General features: G+C 37.4%; 1 long non-coding RNA gene across 2 annotated transcripts in view; it reads right to left on the reverse strand.

Moving 5' to 3' along the window:
• LOC122234457 overlaps positions 1-18,814 on the reverse strand; it is a 264,574-nt gene that overhangs the window by 155,007 nt on the left and 90,753 nt on the right. The gene's annotated exons all lie outside the window — the stretch shown is intronic.

Genomic DNA, 18,814 nt, shown 5'->3' on the forward strand with positions numbered 1-18,814 from the left:
TCCTAATTTTCTAGGGCTGCTGTAGCAAAGCAACAAGATGTGATGGTTTAGAGCAACAGAAATTTATTCTTTCAAGTTGTTGGTGGGGCCATACCTCCTGTGACTTTTTTAGCAGAGGATCCTTCTTGCCTTTTCTAGCCCCTGAGAGCTCCAGCATTCCTAGGCTTTGGCAGCATAACCTCAGAATTTGCTTCCAGTGTCACATGCTTTTCCTCTGTGTATTTCTGTGTCTCTTTTCTTCTTATAAAGTCATCAGTTATATTGGATTATGTCCCACTCTAATGATCTTATCTTAAATTGATGACATCTTCCAAGATCCTTCTTCCAAATAAAGTCATTCACAAATACTGGGGTTTTGGAGTGTTAATAGTCCTCAAGATATGGAAATTTAAGAAGCAGAAAGTGAGGCAAGAAGGAAAATAGTTGCCTAAGACACTTAATTTATCTAACTTCAAATTGCCAGCCTATGATAATAATTGTAATGTGTACTACTTATAATACCTTTATTAATATTATTTTATTTTGTTTTTTCTCAAGAAATCTGTTATTTCATTTGACTCCTACAACAAACCATGAACTCTCACAAATAAGGGAGGCCAATATGATCGTGTCTTTTATTTTCTTAGTAATGACAAAAGGTTCTGTCTACTTTATTAATAATCAGACATCTCGCTTTTCAGGGTTATGTCCTTCTCGCCCATGAATTGTCAAACGCCACACAGTTGACAGTATTTGAAAGGAAGGGGTCAATCCAACTCTTATATGGAAGTGGGGAGAACACTGGAGGCTTCAGGCAAGGTTTTTTCTTCTTTCTGCCACACGGTGTCACTGTTGAGAATTGGTGCTACTCTAACTGGTGATGCTGACCCCCCCCCCCCCAGAACCTCGTGGATCTTTGTAGATGGAGGGTCTCTTCTCTTAGATCCAGTTAGCCTAGAGGACTCTGCAGTTGAGCAAGTTTGCATCACTGAGCCTTAATTTTCAGGCCCTACCATCATTCTCAGGCTATAATCTGGTCCCAAGAAGGTTGTTGAGCCTAACAATGCATTCATCCAGAACCCTTGCCTTCCCCTCCCTCCTTGGAGATGCCTTGCTCAGTCTTCACAGGTCACCTTGTCTCCAAGGTTAAGGTTTCTTGGACTCATCCTGCTCAAAGACACAAAGAAGGGTTTGGAGAGTGTATCATAAAGAAACCTAGGAATCTGGACTTGGAATGCACAGATGGAAGCCCTGTCCTCAACTAAAGCCCTGCCCTGTGCCACCTTGCTTTCTGTTCACTCTCAAAGTCACATGCTGAACCTCCCATGGGCTTTGAGAGGGCTGTGTAAGAATTGGCTCAGCAGCTCTCCACTTTTAGGATCCTGAATCTCATTCCTATTTCCCCAAGGATATCTTTCTTACTCAGATCTGCCAATTTTTCCATTTTAGGAAAGGTTCCTGGAGAACCTTTCCATACTCTATAAAGTTATATTCTGTAATTGCCAGCTACAAAGGGTCTCATTATATGTCCACGTTGTCAACAAAAGAACTAGTTGCCCTATTCCTGCCCTTCTGAACACAGCAACCCAAAATGACCCAAAATGTTCTTCTCCATATTCTAATGGGGTGGAGGTAGCTTCTCTCCTTAAATTTCAGATGGCTTCCTCCTACTTTAGCAGGGCCCCTTGTGCTGTAAAGATAACAATGTTTCTTTATGTGTGGCAAACTCTCTGAAGCCAGTTTGGCCATTCACAACTGTTAAATTTGGGAAATTGGAAGCGGATGGAGTTATGTGTCTCTTTCCCCACAACTTCACTAAGCAATGGAAAATAAGTCTTGCACTATATCTTGCCCTTTATGCAAATATTTATTAGCAGGCAGACACTAAAAACATCATACAGCCTGTTCTGTAAGCTAGGTGAAGTCCTAGTCCTGTCCTTGCAGGGACTCTGACAAAACTTGGCAAGAAAGAAGGAAAGAAAGAAAGAAAGAAAGAAAGAAAGAAAGAAAGAAAGAGAAAGAGAGAGAGAGAAAGAAAGAAAGAAAGAAAGAAAGAGAAAGAGAGAGAGAAAGAAAGAAAGAAAGAAAGAAAGAAAGAAAGAAAGAAAAGAAGAAAATCCTTCCATTTGTGAAAGAAGCTGATGTTCTCACCACTGCTGCCTGAGACTGTGATCCCCTAAATCTAAGCCCTCCGACAGCTGAGTTACTAGTTACAACAAAGACAGGACACCCACAAATCCTAAAATATTTAGTATCAGATCTTTACAAAAAAACATGTTGACCCCTTGTCTAAAGCTTTTCAAGCTCTCTGTGTTAGAGGGCTTGTTTTTTCTTTCTTTGTTTCTAATTCCCAATCTGTAATGGGACAACGCTTTTAAGCACAATAGAAATGAATTTTTATAAAACATAAAAATACAAAAGTATGAGGCCTGATTTTCTTTAAATGTTAGGTTCCACAAACAAAATTACTCTGTCAAATTGCTAAGGACGTCTTTCAAGTGCTTACTCTTGATGTCTGTACCTACTGCAGACTGAGTCCTATTTGCAGATGTGCTCTATCGAGCCTGTGGACGGCGCTTTGATAAGCTTGCGGGTTAGAGGTGCACAGTCAGCTTCTGGCATTTCCATAGCAGCTCTCCCAACCTGCCTTCGGACAGCTTGTTTAGTTGCACGACAACGAAACCTAGGAATTATAAATGTTTCCTCGGTATAGGATGCCATCACTCTTTGGTAAGATACTTCTTTCAAGAACTTCAGCTGATGTTTTATTTACCACTTTCTCATCACAGCTGCTAGTTTCCATCTGCCTTCTCATTTCAGAAATGTATGCAGCCAACACTGCTACTTTGCATTAAGTGGTGCTCACTAACTTACTCCTGAGCTTTCAATTTTAAATACAGTATCCATGCTCACACTGCTGAAGGAACAGAACCCCCAAAGGGTATCACTCTGCATACAGGAAGAACTCACTAAAGTTTGTTGTCTAATTGACATGCAGAGAAAATGAAAGACTCCAGAAAAAAAAGGTACAGGAACACACTTTCCAAACTCCCGCTGGAAAAATTACCTGCAGTCTAGGAAAATAAAAAGCCTCCGACTCCCTTTTATTAGCTGATGTCATGTTGCTAGGCGACAAGCTCTCACTAGCTCTTGGCTTGTGTCTGCAGCCAGGATCTTAGGAGTCAGGCTTGTGTCTCTTAAGTCCCTAAGAGTCCTCAGCTAGGACTCCTGTCTACCTCCTGGTCACTTTTTTTTTTTTTTTTGGAGACTGCCTGATTCTGGGATCCTAGCAGGATCCCTCACTGACAGCCCGCCCAACAGAGCTATGACCCTTAGGAATCACAGGTGGGAGAAAACTTAACAGGACATCTGCCCCTGTGTTTGGAGCCTCGAAGAAACACTGCAGGCCATCACACTGCACTGTGGGCTGACCAAATGCTTTCATGCAGACCTCTTGGAATCTCAAATGTGTGCATGAAACAGACTGAGAGTATATACAGGACAGGGATAGAAAGCACATTGGGTCAGAGAGTAGCACCCCCTGCCAGCACACAACTGTTCTCTACTTTTTACTCTTCAAGGGCATGAATAGAGCTGTCCATCATTATAGAGAATAAGTTCCCAAAGTCCAGAAAGTGGGCATTTTTGCATTATCTGTAGAGCACACACCACTAGGTAGGCACATAAATAAATGTTAAATATTAATAAATGTTACTTTCTAAGACATAAAAGAACAGAAGAAGGGTCAGCTGCCAAGTAAAGTTGCCGTAATAACAGTCAGTGAATTTCAATAATATGTTCCATTTATCACCATATATAAGAACAGGAAAAAAAAAATGTCCAGGACCTTCCATCAGCACATCACAGTTCTGAGCATTAAATTGGCCCAAATGAGAAATCCAGGAGACAGAGGGAACTGAAATCACATAATTTTCCTGATGAAGGTCAAGGCAGGACCAAGATGAAAGAAACCGCTCATTGCTCTCGTAAAATGCAACTATTCATTGAGGGCTCACAGTGCACCAGGCCACTTATAATGAATCCGGACAACAGTTAAATAGTAACTTAAACAGTTACTTAAACAGTTAAGGTAAGTAAACCTTTTCTCACTTTAAAAACAAGGACATGTTGGCTCAATTAAGCATCTTGTCCAAGTTTGAGTTTTTAAATGGCATGGGCAGGATTTGAACCTGGATCTGTTTTTGTTCATTCTCTTCCTACGAATTGCAATGCCTCTATCAGTGCCTCCTTGGTGGTGAATCCTAGTGCTCAGACAATTACAGGGTCTTAAAAAAATATAGCTGGAGTTAGAAAATAAATAATAAAAACTTCTTGACCACCAATATCTGAGACGATGATAAAGAGGAATACTCAGGCTTTCAATAGCAAGTGTCAAATGGAGATGGGGTGAGGGTGGGAGGAAGGACTAGGGAGACTACAGAAAATGCATCAACAGGAATATGAAACTCTTTGAAGCTTTTTGTGCTTGTTTCTCAGTCTCAACTGGCATTTAAAGTGTTAAATATACTAAAATAATAGCTTCTAAGAATAGATTCAGTACATGGTATTTTCAAGTTATGTTGTACTTGTACATCAAAGGGTAAACATATCAAGCTAAATTATTCAGTGAGGATTTAGTATTCATCTCTTGCTGCTGAATAATGAGGAAATGAGAACATGGTTTATCATTTTCTATTACAATAGAAGAGAAAGCTATTGGCAGAATCCCTGAGAAGTGTCTTTCATAGGTCACTAGCCTTTAAATATTTTGGACCATCAAGCAAGAAGCAAATGCTTATGAAGTATCAATTATATATGGTGACTTTTGTATGGTACACTTTTTTTTGCTCCCATCCCACTCTCCGTTCTTTGACATCTTCGCAACTTCTTTTGCTGGCTTCTACCCTAACCAATTTTCAAATGTTGACATTGCTAAGAGACTTTTCTCTTCTTGTATATTCTTTCTACTTTTCAGCTACACAGATGGGTTTAATTATTACCCACTTATACGACCTCTAGCCATAGGCAAAATATTTCCAAATTTGTATTTGGAGTTCATACCCTGTTTTTCCTGAATTCCAGGTACAAATACATTTCCCTAATCAGCACCTCTACTTTAATGTCTCCCAGGTGCCTCAACTCAACGTATTCTAAGATGAATTCAGATTCTTTCTTTCTGCCTTCCCCCACAAATGAAAATGAAAAATGCAGCATTCTGAAACATGGATGCAGTGAAAGCAGTGCTCAGAGGAAAGTAGTAGCTGAAAATTAAACAAAAAGAAGGATCTCAGAACAACAACCTAATTTATACTGTAAGGAACTAGAAAAAGAAGAGTTAATTAAACCCAAAACTATCAGAAGGAAGGAAAAAATGAAGATTAGAACAGAAATAAATGAAATAGCATATAGGAAAACAATAGACTGAACTGACAAAACCAAAAGTTAGTTCTTTGAATAGATTAATAAAATTAACACATCTTTAGCTGAACTAAGAAAAAAAGAGAACATATAAATAACCTAAATCAGAAGTGAAAGTGAGGACATTACTATAGTCCTACAGAAATAAAAAGGATTATAAAAGAAGGCTATGAACAATTGCTCACCAACAAATTAGATAACAACAAAATATATAACCTAGATGAAATGGAAAAATTCCTAGAAATACACAAATTACCAAAACTGACATAAGAAGAAATAGACCTATAAAAAGACCTATAATAATTAAAAGACAGAATAAAAAAAATTCCAGTGAGATCTACAGTTTCATCTACATTTCTGTCTTTCTGGATGGCCCTAAAAGGTTAAAGGAACACCATCTATCACAGTCTCTGTTCCTGAGACAGCTTTGAGAAAATGCCAGTTGGCATACAGAATGAGGCCAGCACAAGGCCTTGATCCTGCCTCTGGAGGTTGACTGAGGAGAAACACCATTGCTTCGTAGAAGAGGCTGGCACTCTGGCCTCTACTCAGCTGGAAAGTATCCATAGTTCCTGAGCGAGGCAGATGTGATGCCTTTCCTCTACGAACTGTAACTCCAAAAGCAAGGGTCAGCCCATACCTCCTGGCATGACAAACCTGTATATCTATGGCCAACTGATTTTTTAGAAGGCCAAGACCATTCAATGGAGAATGAATAATCTCCTCAATAAATGGATAGCCATATGCAAAGGAATGAAGTTGGACATTTCAGCTATGCAAAATGAATAAGTTCTGGAGATCTAATGCACAATATGGTAATTATAGTTAGTGACATTGTATCATATACTTGAAATTTGCTAAGAGGGTAGATCCAAAGTGTTCTCACAACAGAAAAAGAAATAAGGGAAGAAAGAAAGAAATAAAGAAAGAAAGAAAGAAAGAAAGAAAGAAAGAAAGAGTAACTACGTGAATGTGTTAATTAGCCTGATTGTAGTAATCATTTCACAATGTATACAGATATTAATGTACACATATATCATGAACTATTATAGTAGGAAAAGACATAAAAGAACCTTAAATGCATGTTATTAAATGAAAGAAGCCAATCTGAAAAAGCTACACCCTATATGATTCCAAATATACAGCATTCTGGAAAAGGCAGAAATATCGAGAAAGTAAAAAGATCAGTGGATGCCAGGGTTTTGAGGGGAAGAGGTGGGAATGAGTAGGTAGAATGTAGATTTTTAGGGCACTGAAAATACTCTATATGATGCTATAATGATGAATACATTTCATTATACATTTGTTCAAACCCATAGAACATTACAAGAGTAATGTAAGCTATGGGCTTTGGGCAATTATGATGTGTCAATGCAGGTTCATCAATTATAACAAATGTACCACTTTGGTGGTGAAATGATGACAATAGGAGGGGTTATGTATGTGTGGGAGCAAGGGATATATAGGAAATCCCTATACCTTCCTCTTAATTTTGCAGTAAAACTTAAAACTGCTCTTAAAAAGGCATTTAATTTTTTTTTTTTAAAAAGGAGAGAAAATAGTAACTATGTGAAGTGACAGGGATGTTAGTTAGCTTGATTTTGGCAATCATTTCCCTATATATGTATTAGCAGAAAACTAAGTTGAATATCTCAAATATATACAATTTTCATCAATTATATGTCAATAAAGCTGAAAACCATAAAAATTAACTCAAGATTCATCAGTAACCTGGGGCTCCTGGGTGGCTCAGTCGGTTAAGCGGCCAACTTCAGCTCAGGTCATGAACTCACAGTTCGTGAGTTTGAGCCCCATGTCAGGCTCTGTGCTGACAACTCAGAAGCCTGGAGTCTGATTCAGATTCTGTCTCCCTCTCTCTCTGCCCCTCCCTTTCTCTCTCTCTTTCTCTCTCTCCCTCTCTCAAAAATAAACATTTAAAAAAATGCTTAAAAAAAAAAGGATGCATCAGTGACCTAAATACAAGAACTAATAACATAAAACTCCCAAAAGAAAACACAGAAGTAAATATTTATCACTTTGGATTTGGCAATAGATTCTTGGTTATGAAACCAAAAGCAACAAAAGAAAAAAAAACATAAATTGGGCTTTGTCAAAATTAAAAACCTTTATGCATCAAAGGACATAATCAGGAAAGTGAAAAGATAACCAACCAAATGGGAGAAAACATTTTCAAATCATACATTTGATAAGGATCAAGTGTCCTGAATATATAAAGAACTCTTACAATTCAACAACAAAAAGATAAAGAACCCAATTTAAAAATGGGCAAAAGAATTGAGACTTTTTTCCAAAGATATATAATGGCCAAGAAGCACACAAAAAGATGGTCAACATTATTAGTCATTAAGGAAATGCAAATCAGAACCACAATGAGATACCACTTTAGAAAAGGAAAATAAGCATTGGGGAGCATGAAGAGAAACTGGAACCTTCATATATTGTTGGTGGGAATGTAAAATGATCCTGCTAGGACACCTGGGTGGCTCAGTCGGTTAAGCGTCCAACTGCAGCTCAGGTCATGATCTCGTGGTTTGTGAGTTCGAGCTCCACGTCAGACTCTGTGCTAACAGCTCAGAGCCTGGAGCCTGCTTCAGATTCTGTGTCTCCTCTCTCCTCTCCTCCCATGCTCATGCTCTGTCTCTCAATAATAAATAAATGTTAAAAAAAATTTTTAAAAATATATAAAATGATGATGCTGCTGTGGAAAACTGGCAGTTCCTCAAAAGGTTAAACATAAACTTACCATGTGACAGATACTCCATCCCTAGATATATGCTCACAGAATTGCAAACCATTCTCAAACAAATACTTACCCACCTATGTTCATAGCAGCTCTATTCACAATAGCTTAAAGGTAGAAATAACCCAATGCCCATCAACAGATGAATGAATAAGTGAATTGTGGTGTATACACGCAATAGAGTAATTGCATGAATAAAGTACCGATACATGCTACAACATAATGGAACCTTGAAAACATTTTGCTAAGTGAAAGAAGCCAGACACAAAAGATTGCTTATTGCATGATTCTACTCATATTAAATATCCAGAATAGATAAGTGCTTAGAGACAGAAAGCAGCATGGTGGTTGCCAGGGGCTGGGAGGGCGGCAATAGGGAATGACAGCTTAATAGGTATGGGTTTTCTTATGAGATGATGAAAATATTTTGGAACTAGACATAGGTGATGGTTTGTACAACATTGTGAATATACTGAAGGCCACTGAATGTACATTTTAAATGGTTAATTTTATTTTATGTGAATTTTACCTCAATTAAAAAAAAACAAAACCACTGGTATCATATAAGACCAAGAAGATAATCAACAGAATCTTCCTTCTTTCCCAAACTTCATTTAGAGTCAATAACTCAGTTATTATACCTTATATGATAGTAAAATTTTAAATGCTTCCATCATCTTGAAATAAATACATGATTAAAGAAGCTAATTTAAATATTTTAATTGCATAGTTAGGTCTTCCTTTATTAATTGAATGGCTCGTTGACAAATTATATTTCTTTTAACCCACAGAATCAGGAGATTTTTGATGTAGTTTAAATTAAGATGATAGAAAGCCTAGTATCTTAGATTTCTTGGCATGTCACACATCTTCCATTTGTTTAGTTTTGTTTCTTTAGCAAGCCAAAGAAAAAGTAATTTTTCTTTTTGTCCTTTCTTTTGTTAGAGTGAAAGTAAAAGTAAAATAAAATGATTCAAGGAAAACAAATGTAATGGCATACAAACTGAAAACTTGTAACTTTTATACATCTTATCTCCCTTACTAATAAAAGTTATAAAAATATTCACAGTAAAAACACATTTCACTGCAATCAGCAAAGGAAGTGAGTGCTTTCTTTGGTATCTTGATTAGACGGTTTTAAATGGAAACATCTACAATGGGTTTTCTTATTTTTTTTTTATTTAACTATAGTTGACACAATGGATTTTCTTTAAATATTACTATTCACAATGTTCTCTACAGATGAACTGAGACCAGGTGCAATAAAAGTATTAATACAATCCTCCTACAGCCCCTGAGTGTTATTTTCATAGTCAGTATGTGGAGTCCTATACCATTCTTTTTTGAATGTTGTATATTATTTATGACTTAAATTATTTAAACTTCCAACAATAATAAAGGAAGGTGAGAGAGACACAATAACAATATGCACGGATCAAAAGGGAGTGAATTATGAACTACAAATCCTTAGATCTTGTCTTAGTTTGGAGTCCCCAAAGCAGACCCCAGAAAGGTTTGGATGCAGTTAATTCATTTGGGCATGAGCCGAGGAAGGCAGTGAGGGAGTTAGGAGGTTAAGACATGAACGGGAGAGTGGTCATAAACCGGCCATGTGAATGAACCGTTATTACTGAAGGCAACTGGAAGTAAATCTGAGAACCCTCTGAGAGACTGTAGTGCCTTCCTCCCAGTTTTCCCTCTGAGATGTGAGAAGGCTGGGATATTTGTCCACCAGTCCCCTACCATCCTCATCCTCTTTAGGTTGGGCACTGCTCCTGGCTATTGACCGTTTCTGTCTGAACCGAAAAGAACTGAGCACGCTTCCACAGCTAGAGAACACCTGTAGGCAGAGACACCAGAAGCTGCCTATAGGGTCAGGAGCTGTCTGCAGGAGACCTCTGGGGTGTGCCAAAGGGATACTAGCAGGACACTGTTGCAGGCTGAGTTCTCCTGGAAGCGGACTCTGACATGACGCATAACGTGCAGGAAGTTACCTAATCAGTGTCCTGGGGATCAAAATTAGGAATGCAAAGAAAGGGAAGCACCATTAATCAGAGGGCAAAGTCAAGCTTCCAAGATGTAACATATTTAACTTAGACATAGAATGAGAGCAAAGTCTACCTAGAAGAGTGAAAAATCTTTACCACAGGATATTCTTAAAAGAATATGGCCAAATAGAGGATTTTTCTACCCTTCTGTTAATGATAAATTGTAATCTATGGCAACTTGCCCCATTATCAAGTGTACTCAAATGCAAATAGTTAACATACAAAAGCAAGTAAAAATTAATTTATAACACTCCTTATATGTTACTAATTGACTTAATTTTAAATTCTTCAAGTTAAAACGATGAACTATTTATTTTAAATGATGAACCTTTCAACACAATGTGTGTCTTAGAAACATTAAATTAATATATGGTCCCCATACCACTCATTGGTGCCTTTCTAGGTTGCATATGCATTGGAATAAAAGTGGAGCACGTAAAATACACATTTACATAGATTTTCAGACCAAGGATTGTGTCAATGTGGAGCAAATTTTAATGTGCCAAAGAGAGGCTCCTGGGTGGCTTAGCCGGTTAAGCGTCGGACTTCGGCTTAGGTCATGATCTCATGGTTTGTAAGTTTGAGCCCTGCATTGGGCTTTGTGCTGATGGCTCAGAGCCTGGAGCCTCCTTCAGATTGTGTGTCTCCCTCTCTCTTTGCCTCTCCCCTGCTCACACTCTGTCTCTCTCTCACAATAAATAAATAAATAAATAAATAAATAAATAAATATTAAAAAAATCAATGTGCCAAAGACTTCATTTGGCATATTTAATTTTCAGATATAGTAATTCTTTAAAAAAAAAAACCTTTGCTGGCGGGTACAATGAACACACTTAAAATTGCATATATTTAACGTACACAGTTTGATGAGTTTGGACATAGGCATACACCCATGAAACTATCACCACAATCAGTCATAGACACAATAGACACATCTGTCATATCCAAAAGTTTCCTTGTACATGTTTTTTTTTGTTTTCTTTGTGGTAAGGATGTTTAACATGAGATATACCCTCTTAAAATTGTTTAAGTGCCTAATAAAATATTGTTAACTATAGACACTATGTTGTACATCCACCCTACATGTGTCCATCATCAGATGAACAGATTTTTAAGAGTGGGTTGTACATACAATGGAATATTATTCAGCTTTTAAAAAAGAAAGAAATCCTGCAATTTCCAAAAAAAAAAAAAATGCTGGTATTCTTACCACCACCTCCAGGGATTCTGATTAAATAAGTCTGAACAAAGTGCAATTAAATAAATATTTCACATCATTCTCAGTCAGTATCCCAGGTACCAAAGCCATGAAACACTGAGTTAATGGAATGTTTAGAAGAGCTAATCATTTTTATAGACAAGGAAAAGAAGAGTTCTACGTGGAAAGTAGGATAACAATTATAATCCTTATTTTTAAAAATATAATTCATATTCAAAAAGTTTAAGAGATGTGTCCATGGTTATACAGACAGTAAATGGAGTAAATGAAATCAGGAACTAGATCTCTGGGCTTTAAATTCTATTCTCTTTCAAATATACCACCTTGACTGTCAATTTAAAATTACTTCTTACTATGGATCACATCAATGTACAATTAAATTCAAGTTGAAAACGACCAGAGAAGAATATTTTGCCAATTAGTAATGGAGAAAGGCATGTAGCAAGCTAGAAAAAAATGAAAAGTCAGTTCTAATCAAGCCAACATCCATGGATCCATTCTCAAATTTCATAGCCGAGCAAGGCTGGCTGTCTTGGAGGGGACCCGAAAGAGGCTGAGATCTTTCTCCATAAGATGGGCAGAGAAACAATGCAGTGACTTAGCTGAAATTAATAACAAAGTCTTCCAGCCGCAGAGGTTAGTACCATGCTGTGAAAAGCTATCTTCTTTTCCAAATATCATTTCACAGCATAGTTTGTGATCCTTAAATTTTATGTATTTTAATGAATGTTACAAACTATTATAGTTTCACATAATTTTTTATTCTGCTCATTTTCTTTATGGCTATCCTCAAGTCAAAAGGATTTAACAGGGATTTAAGAGAAAACAAACCAAGATTTTTAATAAAACAGTTATAAATGAAATGCAATGTTTTTTTTATGTGTATTTATTTTTGAGAGACAGAAACAGAGTGTGAGTGGGGGAGGGGTAGAGAGAGAGGGGGACACAGAATCCCAAACAGGTTCCAGGCTCTGAGCTGTCAGCACAGAACCCTACGCGGGGCTCGAACTCAAGCTTTGAGATCATGACCTGAGCTGAAGTTAGATGCTTGACTGACTGAGCCTTCCAGGCACCCTGAAAATGCAATGTTTTAAGCCCTATACTTCTTTACACCAAGTCAGGATGTCATGCTGAACACTCTCTTGCACCTGTGAGAGAGAGACTCTCAGCCAGAAGAGAATCTTAGGGTATATGTAGCCAAGTGTCAAACAGAAGGGCCTGAACACTTCACCCTGGCAGGACTCTGTGTTTCCAGTCTCCCACAATGAACACTGCAACAGCATTGCCTCCAGGACGCATAAGAGCTAAAGAGGAAAAACCCTGCTCTAAACATTTCACACTGACCTTTTTCAATAAATTAAAATCTGCTTTTCTGTACACTGACTGTATTTCTAGTAAAGATTTCAAAAGGGCAGAGAATCAAAATTTTTCTTTCCCTTTCTCATATACCAGTAAAATGACTTTATTTATTTCTTTATTTTTTAAGTAGGCTCCATGGTTGAACTCACGATCCTGAGATTAAAAGTTGCATGTTCTACCAACTGAGCCAGCCAGGTGCCCCACCAATAAGACGAGTTTAAAAGATTTAGATAATCAAACAAATTGATACTAAATACTTTAGTGTCAGGTACAAAGAATAAGCTCCAGAAATACTGTGGTTAAGATAAAAAGATACAAGAGAAAATTTTTCAATAATTTTAAATGTCTAGATTTTGGTCATTTTCATGATTCTTTCATGCTATTATTATATACTTGCTGGGACATTTAAAACATAAAGAGAGTGTATCATCCATTTCAAGAATAATCTGGCATAGAACAAAGAGGCAACAAACCACAGGTGATAAAGACAATTTAAACTGTGGAATTAAATGCATTCGTATACAATGAAATGGCAAACACCAATGCTTGAAATGAGGGCTCTGGGGAAGAAAAAAGTTTCCAGCAAATTCTGTCTTGAAAGCCCATTACAAAGTGAGCTGCTAATAAAAGGGGACCATGTGCTATTCAGCTTATATCCTTAGTACCTGGAACATAGTACCCAATGTTTGCTCAATATCTGTTATCTCTAAGGAGAAAAGCTAGGTTTTGTGTATCTAGAAATAGGAAAATCTCCTAAGTCCAACTTTGGCCGAGGTTGTAGATTGTAGGCTTTTGGAAACATCCTTCAAAAATATACTAACACATTTCCATATTTTCATAACTGATGTTCAAAACATTATAGTGAATCATACAGGATATCATGGACTTATGGTCCAAAATTAGAAATTTATCTCTTATTACATTAGAAGATGAAAGACAAAGGGAATCAGAAAGAACAAAGAAATTTAGTGTGAAGGAATGGAGAAAGAGAAGAAACAAAGAGAAATAAAAAGTTAAAAATCATGGACTACAAATAAAATATACATAAAATAAAAACTCATAAATTGTTAAGCAGGGACTGAAATAATAATATGATTTTATGAGTTAAACTTAAACCAATTTTTAAAACTGGCTTTATCTATGGTAGAGGTTGTTGGAATTATTGAAGGGTTTTCATTCATTTATTCTTAAAGCATCACTATCACTACTGTGTGTATTACTCCCAAATCACTGAAGCCTGAACACTCCTCTGGATATCAGGACCAGGGTTTCAACCCTCAGATGCCTTCCCCAGAAAATCCTACCAGTGTTTTTTTAAACTTAATATGGCTAAAGCTGACATGGTTATCACCTGCCGCACCAAACCTTCATTGTAATGGCATCATTAATATTTCAGGCATATAAGGCTACAGAATCAGGGTCAACTTCACCTTCTCTTTTTTCTTCACATTCAATTAGTTCCGAAGCCCTACTACTTCTGTCTCTACAAACTTTCCCTTAGCTGCCCCCAACTCCCCACCCCCACTGCTTCCATGATCATATTATTCCTGCCCTTGTCCTTTTGGATCTGGACCTGACCGGTCCTGAGACATGCTCCAACTTTTCAGCATTATACCCCTTTCCTTGCCATGCATCAGTATCAAGCACCTCACGTTTTCCCTACACATGCTATGCACGTTCATGCATCAATGCCTTTGCTTTCATTGTTCCTCTGCCTGAAATGTTCTTCCTGAACCAAACTTCTACTAATATCTGAAGTTCTTCCATGTTCTAAGAGTGTAATCTGTATTTTGTCTGCTTTCTTAATCATTTTGATCTATGTTTCTCTTAAACCATTTTTTCCACTCTGCTTTATGATATACTTGCTTTTTAATATACTTATCCCTGCCAATAAATTCTAAGTAGTTAAGGGAAATGATGGTGTTTTTTATGTTTAAATCCCTCAGAGAGCTTTGGAAAGTACTTGACTCCTAGCAGGTATCCAAAAACCATTGATTACTTACACTTTTAACACCAAAGTGGTTTAAAACTAAAGACAGTAGGAAATATGGTTTCCAACAGAAAAGTAGATTTTTCTGGTGAAAGTAAAACAATGATTCTAAAAAATATAATTGTTCACACTGATATTTAAGTCTTAGAAACAAAAGTATCCTATCAAAGATATGAGATTTTATGTACTTATCTTAAATAATCATAATGACTGACATTTATGAAATGCTCTGTGTGTGCCATGCACATAGATTCAATTATTTGATCTTTAAAACCATCCCATTCAACAAATGAGCAAACTCATTGAAGATGTGGACATACTAATAATTTTTCCAATGTCTTAAAGATTGTAATCAACAACAAAAGGGTCTGAAAAAAAAGAATAATATAGATGTAGAAGAATCACATCATATTTTATTGATTTTTTCCACCAAATTTCTTCAAGTAATTGGTGTTGCTGTAGTTAAGAAACCCCCCAATGATTTCCATTGCCAATTGTTCAACATATTCGTGCTGTTTTAAAATAAAAATTTCCAGGGCACCTGAGTGGCTCAGTTTGTTAAGCCTCCAACTTCGACCCAGGTCATGATCTTGCGGTACCTGGGTCTGAGCCCAATGGTGGGCTCTGTGCTGAGAGCTCAGAGCCTGGAGCCTGCTTTCGATTCTGTGAGTGCCTCTCTCTGCTCCTCCCCAACTCGTGTTCTGTCTCTCTCTGTCTCTCAAAATTAAATGTTAAAAAATTTTTTAATAATAAAAATAAGTAATAAAAATTTCTAAATCATATGCTACACTAAATGTATATTTAACAAATACTACTGCACAGGCCATTTCAAAGTAAAAGTAAGTTTGAAATTTTACAAAACATTATGATAATACAGATGCTTAAGGAAATGTTTGATTCTGAATATAGTTTTCTACTCTTAGATGAATTTCCTGGAGGTCAAAACATAATTTTGGGGGGTCATTTATTTGCATTTTTACCACTGCTTCTTCAGAGTTAAATGCTAGTGCTTGGCTAAAAGGACCCCAAGCATTAAAGTAAAATAAGAATAATGTGAAATGATTCCTTATCTTATAAAAGCAATGCTCACCACTAGCCCACATATAATTCTACATAAGTTCCGTATTTGACTCAAGGCAAACGTCCGTAGCAGAACATTAGACATGGCATTTTTTAAAGAAAGCCCAGGGAGTTTCAACTCTTCCATCAGGCACTAATGGAGGCACGAGTTGTGCCCCAGATTTTCAGTGAAGGGAAATGGAATGAAGAGACAGAGGTTTAATCCAGTCCTGCAATACGATGGCTTCAGCATAACTTAATATTCAATCCCTGTGAGAGAAGCGAGGGGATGAAACTATACACATTTGCACAAGATTGTGATCCTGACGTGACTCCCATCAAGTGTGAACCTCCAACAGCCTGTCATCTTCCAGGGACATGACTCAGTTAAACAATGCGACTGAAGAGGATCATAGTATCACCGTTTCCAGATACTCTTTCATTCTCAGCTTTCTACAAATTCCCATCTTTTTTCTTCATTGCTCATGATTCCACCAACAAAAATAGTTCCTTATAGGAAAGGAGAATTTTTTTCTAGAATGAAAATGGCTGAACTTCACAAACATATAACAACCAGAAGTATTTACCTGAGCTTCACTTTAGGTTTTTATTGCACACCTTAGTAACAGAATCATGTATCAACAAACTATGTGTTTCCTTGGTGTGTAGCATTGCCTTTTTAGTAGGAGTCCAAAAATGTCTGGGAAGCAGCCCGCCAGAATTGTCCTTATAATTGTACATGTTTTACCAGTTACCAAATTCTTTCACACATACTTAGCTTTAGCTTCATAACAACCCTGTGAGGAACAAGGCAACGTTACCATCACTTTATTTTAAGGAGATGCAGAAATTGAAGCTTAAGACATTGTTTCCTTAGGTCTCAGGGATGGTGAGTGTGAAGACACAGGACTAGAACCCACATCTCATTTGTCAAGATTCAAGGATGGTTCTGTAAGTCACACAAACAAGCATGAACTAAAGAGACAGCAGGACATGTTTATCAAAATGGCAGGCTTAAGTCAGGGAAATATTAAAAAGCACAGAGCTCAAAAGTAAGGCATGGTCTGGTCAGCGTTGGATGATCATATATTTTAAAGTATTTTGACAGTAAGAGGGATATTGCAATATTATGATTATTGTTTATAAGAAATATGTATTTAGTCTTTGTCCCCATTTCATACACAAAGTTCCTAAAACCCTTGGAATTCCCTCTGATGAAGAGTAATAAAGGTGTCTTTTGTTATGTTAATGAGGTGACTTTGGGAAAGCACTTAAAGATGGGGGCTAGTTGCCAGTGGGGCCAACCACGTGATCAGAGGGTTGGAACTTTCACTCACACCTCCCAACCTCCAGGGAGGGAAGACAGTGGCTGGGGGTTGAATTAATCACCAACAGCCACTGAATTAATCAATCTTGCCTATGTAGTAAAGTCTCCATAAAAACCCAAAAGGATGGAGTTTGGAGAGCTTCTGGGTTGGCGAAGATGGGGACATGTGGGGCAAGTGGCGTGCCTGGAGGGGGTAGAAGTTTGGGCCCCTTCCCACATGCCTTACAAGATGCATCTCCTCCATCTTGCTGTTCCTGAGTTATATCCTTTTATAATAGACTGATGATCTAGTAAGTAAAAAGTTTCTCTGAATTCTCTGAGCCATGCTGACAAATTAATCAAATCTGAGGAGGCATTTGTGGGAACCTGATTCATAGTCAGTTGGTAAGAAGCACAAGTGACAATTTGCATTTGTGACTGGTGTTTAAGGGGTGAGGCAGTCTTCAACCTGTGGAATCTGATGCCATCTCTGGGTAGGTAGTGTCAGAATCGAGTTGAATTGTAGGACGTCCAATTGGTGTCAGAGCACTGCTTGAATGTGTGTGGAAGCCCCCACTTTACACTTTGGAAATTGAGTACAGGAACTCAAAAAAGGTATGTTAATAATATGCCAAGACAAAAGGTGCTTACCAGGAAATGGGAAACAAATCACTCCAAGCTACAAGATTACTGTGAGTGAACTCTGACAGATAAGTTAGGGTATTTGAGGACAAAATTTCCAAAATGGGAATCCAAAACTGTTCATTATAACTTAAAGTTGATGGAGGTCAGTAAGGAACAAATAGTGAGAGGAGGAAAGAGCAGACAGCCAAAAAGAATTGAACACTGTTTCTGGAGACAGGTAGTAAATGGAGATGCGGAGTATTATAATAAAAACGATTACAATAACATAAATGTCTGCCATTTATTGAGTTTCTGCTAATGCCTCAAAAACCCTGAAACTTACCCATTCCCACTCTTATTTTACACAGGAGATAACTAAAGTTCATAAGGGTTAGGTTATCTACATTCCCTGAGCTAGTAAAAAGCACAAAGTGGATCTGAACACAGATCAGTCTGAAGCTTACAAAATATTTTAACTATGGGGTAAAAAGACCAATACAAAACAAGTTATTATTATTTGTGGTCTAAAAACCAGGACAGGAACTCAAGAGGCAGCCTGACTGTCAGAGCCAAGAAAAAATGAAAGAAAAGGGCTACTAGCCAAGGTCAAACTAGGTCATCTGGAGGCGAGACAGAGTCCGAGACAGGGTCCTATACGTAAAAAAGATGAGTTTGTCGATTTCAATAGGCGAGGTGCTATAGAGCAAAACTCCACTACAGGTTTCAGCTTCATCTCCTGCATCTTGCCTCATCTTAAGGCTTTGATACAACCTATTAACATAGGAGACCTAGTACTGAGAAAAGGGCATTTGAATCCCTGACTCAATATGATACTGCTTCTCCAAGGTGTGAGGTCAAGAGAAGGAAGGAAGGTTCATCTAGAAACAAGTGTGAGTATGTAGTGATCTTCGGGGACAGAAAGATGAATAAAATAAGTTGAGTATGGAAGGAGGTTCCTGTCCATAGTAATATATCTGAGCCAAATAAATAAAATACCATGAGAATTTGGGTTAGATTAACAGTGTGATTAGAACCCAGAGTTTTGCCCAGA

Source organism: Panthera tigris, chromosome A2 (genome assembly GCF_018350195.1).
Source record: "Panthera tigris isolate Pti1 chromosome A2, P.tigris_Pti1_mat1.1, whole genome shotgun sequence".
Taxonomy (NCBI): domain Eukaryota; kingdom Metazoa; phylum Chordata; class Mammalia; order Carnivora; family Felidae; genus Panthera; species Panthera tigris.